Source organism: Neophocaena asiaeorientalis, unplaced genomic scaffold, assembly GCF_003031525.2.
Source record: "Neophocaena asiaeorientalis asiaeorientalis breed wild unplaced genomic scaffold, Neophocaena_asiaeorientalis_V1.1 scaffold79, whole genome shotgun sequence".
In the NCBI taxonomy this organism is placed as follows: domain Eukaryota; kingdom Metazoa; phylum Chordata; class Mammalia; order Artiodactyla; family Phocoenidae; genus Neophocaena; species Neophocaena asiaeorientalis.
Window position 1 is genome coordinate 7242745 of NW_020175402.1, and position 7560 is coordinate 7250304.

At 52.4% G+C, this 7560-nt stretch overlaps 1 pseudogene; it reads right to left on the bottom strand.

Annotated features, from left to right (window-relative positions):
* Window positions 1-219: 219 nt before the first annotated feature.
* LOC112414448 (WASH complex subunit 3 pseudogene) lies at window positions 220-801 on the bottom strand (annotated as a pseudogene).
* Between the last annotated feature and the right edge of the window lie 6759 nt (window positions 802-7560).

Sequence of the window (7560 nt, forward strand, 5' to 3'; positions counted from 1 at the left end):
TGCTGCTAGTCACAGGCACACATATCTCAGCTAAAGATTTTAGTGCTTTTTTTTAATATATAAATGCTTTATTTATTTATTTTTTCACAGAGGAAGCTTGGTGGTGGAAATGTAGCCATTTGATGCTTTTATGACTAAGAGTTAAAGTTCAGGCTCTCTTTCTTATAGAATGTAAATGTGCACCAACACATGTATCTGTAATTGTTATCAAAATTAAGCTTAGTCACTAAAAGAAGATTTGCTGTCTGAACTTTCTTCTATATTTTTTTCACCTTCTACATCAGGGCCTGGGGCATCTGGCCTCTCAGGAAGATCTGGGTCTAGTCCTTCCGATATCATTTTATTTCTTATTGCCATCACTGGAACACCCACTTGAGCCATTCTGAGATATCTGGCATATCTTATGTCCTTGGCTACAGTCAAGATGTTTTCTGGTGTTACTTCACTTTCCCGTGGTCCAGAGTCTTGTAAACTGTTCTGTGATTGCTCTGAAGTGGTTTCAGAATGTGTTTCATTTGTGATCCTAGTGACACGTATAGGAGATACCTCAAATATGACATCGTCTAGCCCTGGGATAGATGACAACTTTGCATCTAAAATATTGAGAGTTGTTTCAACTTGCCGCATACGAAGAGAAAGTTCTGCCAGTTTCTTCGCACAAACTGTAGAAAAGGGGTTGAGGAACCGTACAGTGTGTACCACAAATGGGTTTAGAAATGCCACCGTTCTTTCCTGTGGAATAGCTGGCACCTTAGTCAGGTCTATGCTTGACCCCGTGAGAGGAAGCCCATCCTCATCCATCTCCTCAGAGGCGGGGGACCCAGTGCTCACCCACAAACCCCTCCCCGACCCGGCCTGCCCAACCTGGTAATAGCGTCCTAGTGCTTTTCTAAGTGTGGGAAGATGTAACAAATTGGGTTGTCTTTGGCTGGGGCTAGGTTGTCAATCAAGGGAGGGTGGGGTTTGGAGACAACTGTCCTCCTGCTGCCACCAGGCCACGGGATCTGCAGGGTCACCGCCACTCAGCCCGGCCCTCCCCTTGGGTGGAGAGAGGGCTTGGCTGGGGCGTCTGCACTGTTGGTCACTGGCCTCCAGTTCTGCTCAGCGTGGGCTCAGCCTTCTGGGCGGCTGTCCTGTTGGCGGAGTTGGGCATTTTGTGTTCTGGGTGGCGTGGCCTGGCTGTTCCTGCTCTCCTGGGGAGCCTGGGGGAGCTGAGGGCTCTGAAGCAGCAGGAGAGACCTGCCAATGAGACGAACGAGCAAGGCCAGAATCCCAGGGCTAGGTCCCTGAGGCACCTAACGGAGCCCAGGCGTGCCCCAGGCCCAGGTCAGCCACAGTCGTGTAGGCTGTCAGGAACTACAGGGACAGGGTTCACTCAGATGTGGAGGCCTGGGGTTGGGAAAAGGCGGAGTCTTTGGGAAATGACCGAGCTGCTACCACAGTTCAGGTTACAGAGCAGGCTGGGTGCTGCCGGGGCTCTCTGGGTCCAGGGGAGCGCAGGCCACCGCCAGGGTCCAGGCTCTGTCACCGAGGGCTCCGCCTCTGCAGCTACCAAGACCTGGGTTTGAATCCCACCTCTGACACTGCCCGCCTGTAGGATCCTGGGAAAATGACTTGACCTCTCCAAGACCTAGTTTCCTCATCTGTACAGTGGATTCTGGGCACCTCCCATTCCAAGTTCATTTTCTCCACGTGCAGATAGGAGGTGAGAAAGTGCAGGCCCTCGAGTCACAGGCTCACCGCTCTCTCCTTCTGAGGGAGTTGGCAGGGGGGAACCCTCACATCTGACCCTCCAGGGGGCATGGAAGGCCACTGGCCCCGGGCTGGGAGTCAGGTGGCCTTGCTGGCCCCTCCACGTGTGACCCTGGGGCCTCGGGGGCTGTGCCCCTCCCCCTGCTGCCCCAAGGGCTCTGTGAGGGGAAAGGGACCCCAGGAGGAGTGAGGAGAATCGTGGCATCCTGCGGGAGGGGGAGATCTGGAGGTGGTCCAGGCCCCCCCGATCTCACAGGAGAGGAAACACACACGTTCTCCTCACCCTCGTGTCGTCCCCAGCCCCAGGGGTGACTGAGGAGCTGAGTCCTGCTGGGTTCCCACTGGCCATTCAGACCCTTAACTCCTCCATGTAACGGCCCCTGTCTCAGCCCTTTGCCTGTGGAGGCACCTGGTGCTGGGCTCCAGAAAAATGAGGAAAAAGGGAGGGTCCCCCAGGGACGTGCCCCACGTCCAAGTGCACACAAACCAGCCTGCTTCGCGGTTTGCCAAGCTCACCCCCTTCCTTCGCCAGCTCTCACCAGCCTCCACCCCTGTTAGGTGAGCTTCCCTGGCTGCTTCAGCCCCTCCCTCGCAGGGTTGCTGGAATCAGACTGGCCGCGCGGACATGGCAGGAGCCCCACCAGTCTGCTCTGCCTGAGCCCCGCATCCCTGCCCCTGGGCCTCAGGGCCAGATGGGCCTTTGTCGCACAGCTCAGCAAGCCCCGTCCGCTACCTTGCCCAGTGAAGGGAGGGCACGGGAGCAGGAAGGCAGGAGGATGGCTTCACAAAATCATTTTGTCATCCTACCACTTTTGAGGTGTCAGGGATACAGCAGCCAAAGGTCCAGGTCCTTGCTGAGCTTACAAATAATTGAACTCACTTCTCTATTTTTTGAGGGGAAAACTGAGTTCTGGAGAACGTAAGTATAACATTCCCACTTTATAGGTAAGGAGAGTAGATTCAGAGGCTGGATTTAAATCTTCCACCTAGTGAGTGACAGAGCGGGAGGCAAAGCATAGTGCGTCCCAAGCCAGCGCACTAGCCCCTGTGAGGAACTGCCCAGGGCCCAGCGCCTGCGGGCACGGGGACGGGGGTGCACCGTGTCGGGGTGTTGGGGGCTGTCCAGCCCTGGCGGAGGTTAATGGTGTGTTACTGTAGGGGCTCCCTTTGCATCCAAGGGAGGCAGAACGCCGTCAATCATCAGAAGCAGGTGTTCTGTGTTTGCCTCCTGGATGAAGTCTTCCTTGAAGGTAATAAGTAAAGTGGGTACATTAGGGAAGTGACAGCCCCGGGGCTTGGTGGGGGGAGGATAACGGGGGATGTGGTGCAGACCTAGAAAGAGGGGTTTGGCCACCAGGACAGGAGATACCGCAAATGGAGGCTTTTCTGTGGGCCCACGACACTCCCGCCCCAGGGAGAAGGGGGCCTCAGTCTGTGCTTTCCTCTGAGGATTGTTGTGGGGAGGGCAGTGGGGGGCAGGCAAGGCAGCCCTAGAGGAGGAGTCAGGCACACGGGGATCCCCCAACTCCCTGCTGTGTGACTTTGGGCAAGTTGCCTTCCCTCTCTGGTCCTCAGTTTCCACATCTGTAGATGGGGGACAGTGATCTGACCAGCCTCGCCCGCATAGGGTGGTTGAGGACATGAGCCTTAAAAGCTGCACAGATGGACAGCCAGGAGCAGAGGGGCAGTGAGGGCAGTGGTCGGGGGCTGGGGGTGGAGTCGGCCACAGGTCCTGGTTCATATCCAACCTGTGACCTCAGGCAAGTTCTTTCATAGTGGCCCAGCAATCTTGCCACTGAGCTCTTCGTCCAAAGCTTTTAGCCTCCATAAATCATTTTTAATAATGTACCACCTTGTAATTACTGCAAAGCCTCCAGAGGAATCAGATGCACTTTGGACATAATGAACTAATGATTGTCAGGTAAGTCACAATCGGGGAGTAGGGCTGCATTTCACACAGAGTCTCTGCTGCTGGGCACAAGCCTGGGGACCACCTCTAACAGTGACTCAGTGGGAGCTCCAGGCTTATTCCAGGTAAACAACGGCCAGGATTTGGGAAGGGGACTGAGGCACGGGTTACACCTGGAGGTTACTGAAAACCACATCGCTGCAGATAAGGGCAGTGGGAGCGTCCTTCAAGGCTCCTTAGTGACAGGTGGGTGACCTTGGGGCTGAGACTTAACCTCTCAGATCCTCCGTTGCCCCACCCAGAAGGTACAGCTGTTGAACACTCGTTCACAGGGAGGATGTGAGGGTCACGGGAAGCTCTCAGCAAGGTGCCTGACACACAGCAGGAGCTCAGAGAAGCAAGTGTCTGTTGACTTGAGATGGTCCCCAGGCAACTTGCTGAGCTTCCAGCCCTCACCTGTCCCATCCCTGGTCTTCTGAGGATGCTCTGGGCACCACCTGACAGCAGGAGGGTGGGTCAACATTGAGATGGCCTGGATGTGGGACAGTGAGGATCTGGACAATGTGCTTCCACCAAGGTGGACAGGAAGGTGGCAGGTGATGGGAGACAGGACCTGACATTCTGGTGCCAAGTGAGAGATGGCTGGATGGACCAGGCCAGGTGTCCAGCAATGGGCAGTATGCAGACAGGAGCAGTTCCGTCCATCAAGGAGGGCTGCTCTCTGGCTCGGAACAAGGCTCCAGGCTGTGGAATCTGGGGTGCTGCTGGTGCTCTACCCCTGTCCCCTTGGCACCCCTGTCTCAGACTTGCTGAGTCTCCTACTTTGAGTATCCTTGGTGCTTCCTCTGAGGACTTCCTCTTGGCCAGCACACAGAGCAAGCTGGGGTGCTGGGGAGTTGACGCCTAGGACCAGCCCTCAGCCAGCGAAGGCTGGGGTTGGATGTAAACGCTCCCATTTCCTTGCCCCTCCCCTCCAGTGGGGCAGCTCTGAGATGTGCTCTGCATCACCTTCCAGATTGCCCCGAAGCCGGGACTGAGACCCTGCTGCCGCAGCAGTCACCTGCTCAATATGCAACTTTTACTGGCTTCCTTCCCTCCCCTGTCTCACTTCCCCAGTCGTCCTGATGCTTACCTGGACCACCTCCCCAATAAACCACTCACCCTCCAACCCTTATCGCAGGGTCTGCTCCTGGGGAAGCCAAGACGGGGTAAAAGGGGAGGAGTGGCCCCACAGGAGCAAAGCTGTGACCCAAGTTGTGGTATGGGGACCTCGGTACCAGGCAAGGGTCCGAGGTGGGGATTTGGTCTCTGGAGTGAGGCAGGAGCCCATCACTCCTCCCCAAGAATGGTGATGATGAGGAGGTAAAAGTGGGAACAGCAGAAGGTGTTACAGGCACCTCCTCCATCAGGCACGGCTCACACAAATATTTATGGAACATGGCAGATCTCATTTCATCCTCTCTATAATGGAATGACTTTGGAACCACTTTTATCCTAAGTCTAGAATCCTATAGTTTTAGAGCTGAAAGTACCTTCACAATCCCTTGGTCTAGTGCCCAGATCTTGGTTTCTAATGTGATTCTAAAATGAAAGGAACCATAGATCCTTAGAGGAATGGCTGATTCTAGGACTGAGAAAGGGAATATACAAGATGAGCCTGGGGCATCCTGTAAGAAAGTGCTCAGAAACAGAATGATGGGAGCATGGCAAAGGGACAAAGGAACCTGAAAGAGCCCCCCAAAGATGATACAATTTGAAAAACAGGATAAATGATACAATACTAAAACTAAAACCCAAAGTATAAAATAGATATCCATGAGCCCATACTGATATGAATAAATAAATAAATAGAAGAGGAGAGACAAATCGTCCTTACAGAAGAATTCCAAAGAATTTATACTCCCTGCTCCAAGAAATAGAATTTAACTCCCTGACCCTTAAATTTGGGCCATACTCAATGATTTGCTTGCAAAAAATCAAGCATGGGAAGGGCAGGAGTGGGTGAATGGGGAGTAACTTGGCAAACATCACCTTAACCGCATGACGGATGTTAACATCACAGTGATAAATCCTGTGGGTAGCATGTGTCCCCAGAAATGGTGTGATGAGAAGGGCGCTTCACCTCTGTGCAATTCTCCCCCAGTCTAGTCATGAAGAAAACATCAGGCCAACTCAAACTAAGGAGCGTTCTGCAAAATGTTCCTCAAGACCGTCAAGGTCATACGGGACAGGAAAGGCTGAGAAACTGTCACAGGACAGAGCGGGGAGTAAGGAGATACAAGGACTAAATGTAATGTGGTTGCTGGATGGGCTTATGCAACAGAAAAAGGATATTAGAGGAAAACCTAGTGAAAATAGAATAAAGTTGAGTTTACTTAACAGTGATGTGTCAATGTTAGTTTCCTAGTTTTGACAAATGAACCCTAGTTACTAAGACGTTAACGTCAAGGGAACGGGGTGAGCAGTACAAAGGGACTCCCTATACTCTTTTTGAAACTTTTCTGTGAATATAAATTCTTCTAAAAATAAAAAATGTATTAAAAAAAAAAACCCATTCCTGGTTTGATTCCCTCACTTTAATACGTGAACAAAGATCTTTCAGTGACTGTGAAGCTGGGGAGGTCCTGGCTGGGAGAAGGACGTCGGATCTCATTGTCCTCCCAGCCGTTCTACCCTCCTCCGAAGCCCTTCAATAAAATGGCTTGATCCATCCCCCACCAAAAAAAAAAAAAAATAATACGACCCGGAGAGGCTACCAGACTGCAGAAAGTTCTCATGCGGCATTAGTGGAAAACCCAGGGATGGCCTTCCTGAGAGTAAAGGGAACCTGACCAGCAGAGGCGTAGACAAATCTGAGGCTTACTTTTCTCACACAACGAGGTGTCTGGAAGAGGCTGGTGAAGGGCCAGCGGCTCCAAGATGCCATTGGCTCAGTCTCCTCCTTTATCTCCCCTCGATGTCCTCCACGCACTCGGGGGCCCCTGAGGTCGCATCGTGGTTGCTCACCAGGACCTCGGGGTGCCTTTTAGGATCGGAGGCAGGCTGTCCACGGAATTTCCCAGAATGCCCTCAGGAACCTCCGCTCCCATCTCATTGGCTGGAGCTGTGTCACATGACTACCGGCAGAAAGGGAAATGTGATGCTTTTAAGTAGGGGAAATTGTTGTCCGGGACAAAATAGGGGTCATGTTAGGAGGAAAGAAGAGGAGGGTGACTATTGGTGGGCAGCCTGCCGTCTCTGCCCCAACATTTACAATCTCATTTTCGTGTTTACTACCTCCCTGGATCCACACAAGCATGTTTGTTGTGATCAGGCAGTGAGAGGCTGAGCCACTTGCCCGGGACCCCACAGGAGTGGCCTGAGGAACCAGGCTAGAGCCCAGCTCCCTGCAGCTCCCCAGATCTGCCCTCCTGCCCCGCGTTGTCTGCTCTCTCCTCCCTCGCCATCCCAATTCTCTGCTTCTCCAGCTCCCCAGACCAGCTGGGGTCAGCACATTCTCACAGCCTGGAGAGGAGGGGTCAGCGGTTTATCACTTATGGTTCTGGAAACACTTTAAAGTTGAGACCCACTTTAAACAAGCCTGCTATTGACTTGTCACACTCCAGCACCGCTAGAGGGATGTTCTCTGCAGTAGTCTTTGTGGAGGACACTTGAGCAGCATCTATCACAATTCAAAAGGCACTTAGCTTTTGGTCCAACAATTTTACTTCTAGGAGTTAGTGATTCTGAAACGCTCAAGGATATGCATTTATGCAAGGAGGTTATCTACAGCATTACTTGCAATAGCAAATAAAACCTTGGAGACAACATAAAGGTCCATCAACAGGAGATTGGTTAAATAAATAATGATGCATCCGTGCTACTGAATACTAAGCAGTCATTAAAAAGATGGAGTTTGA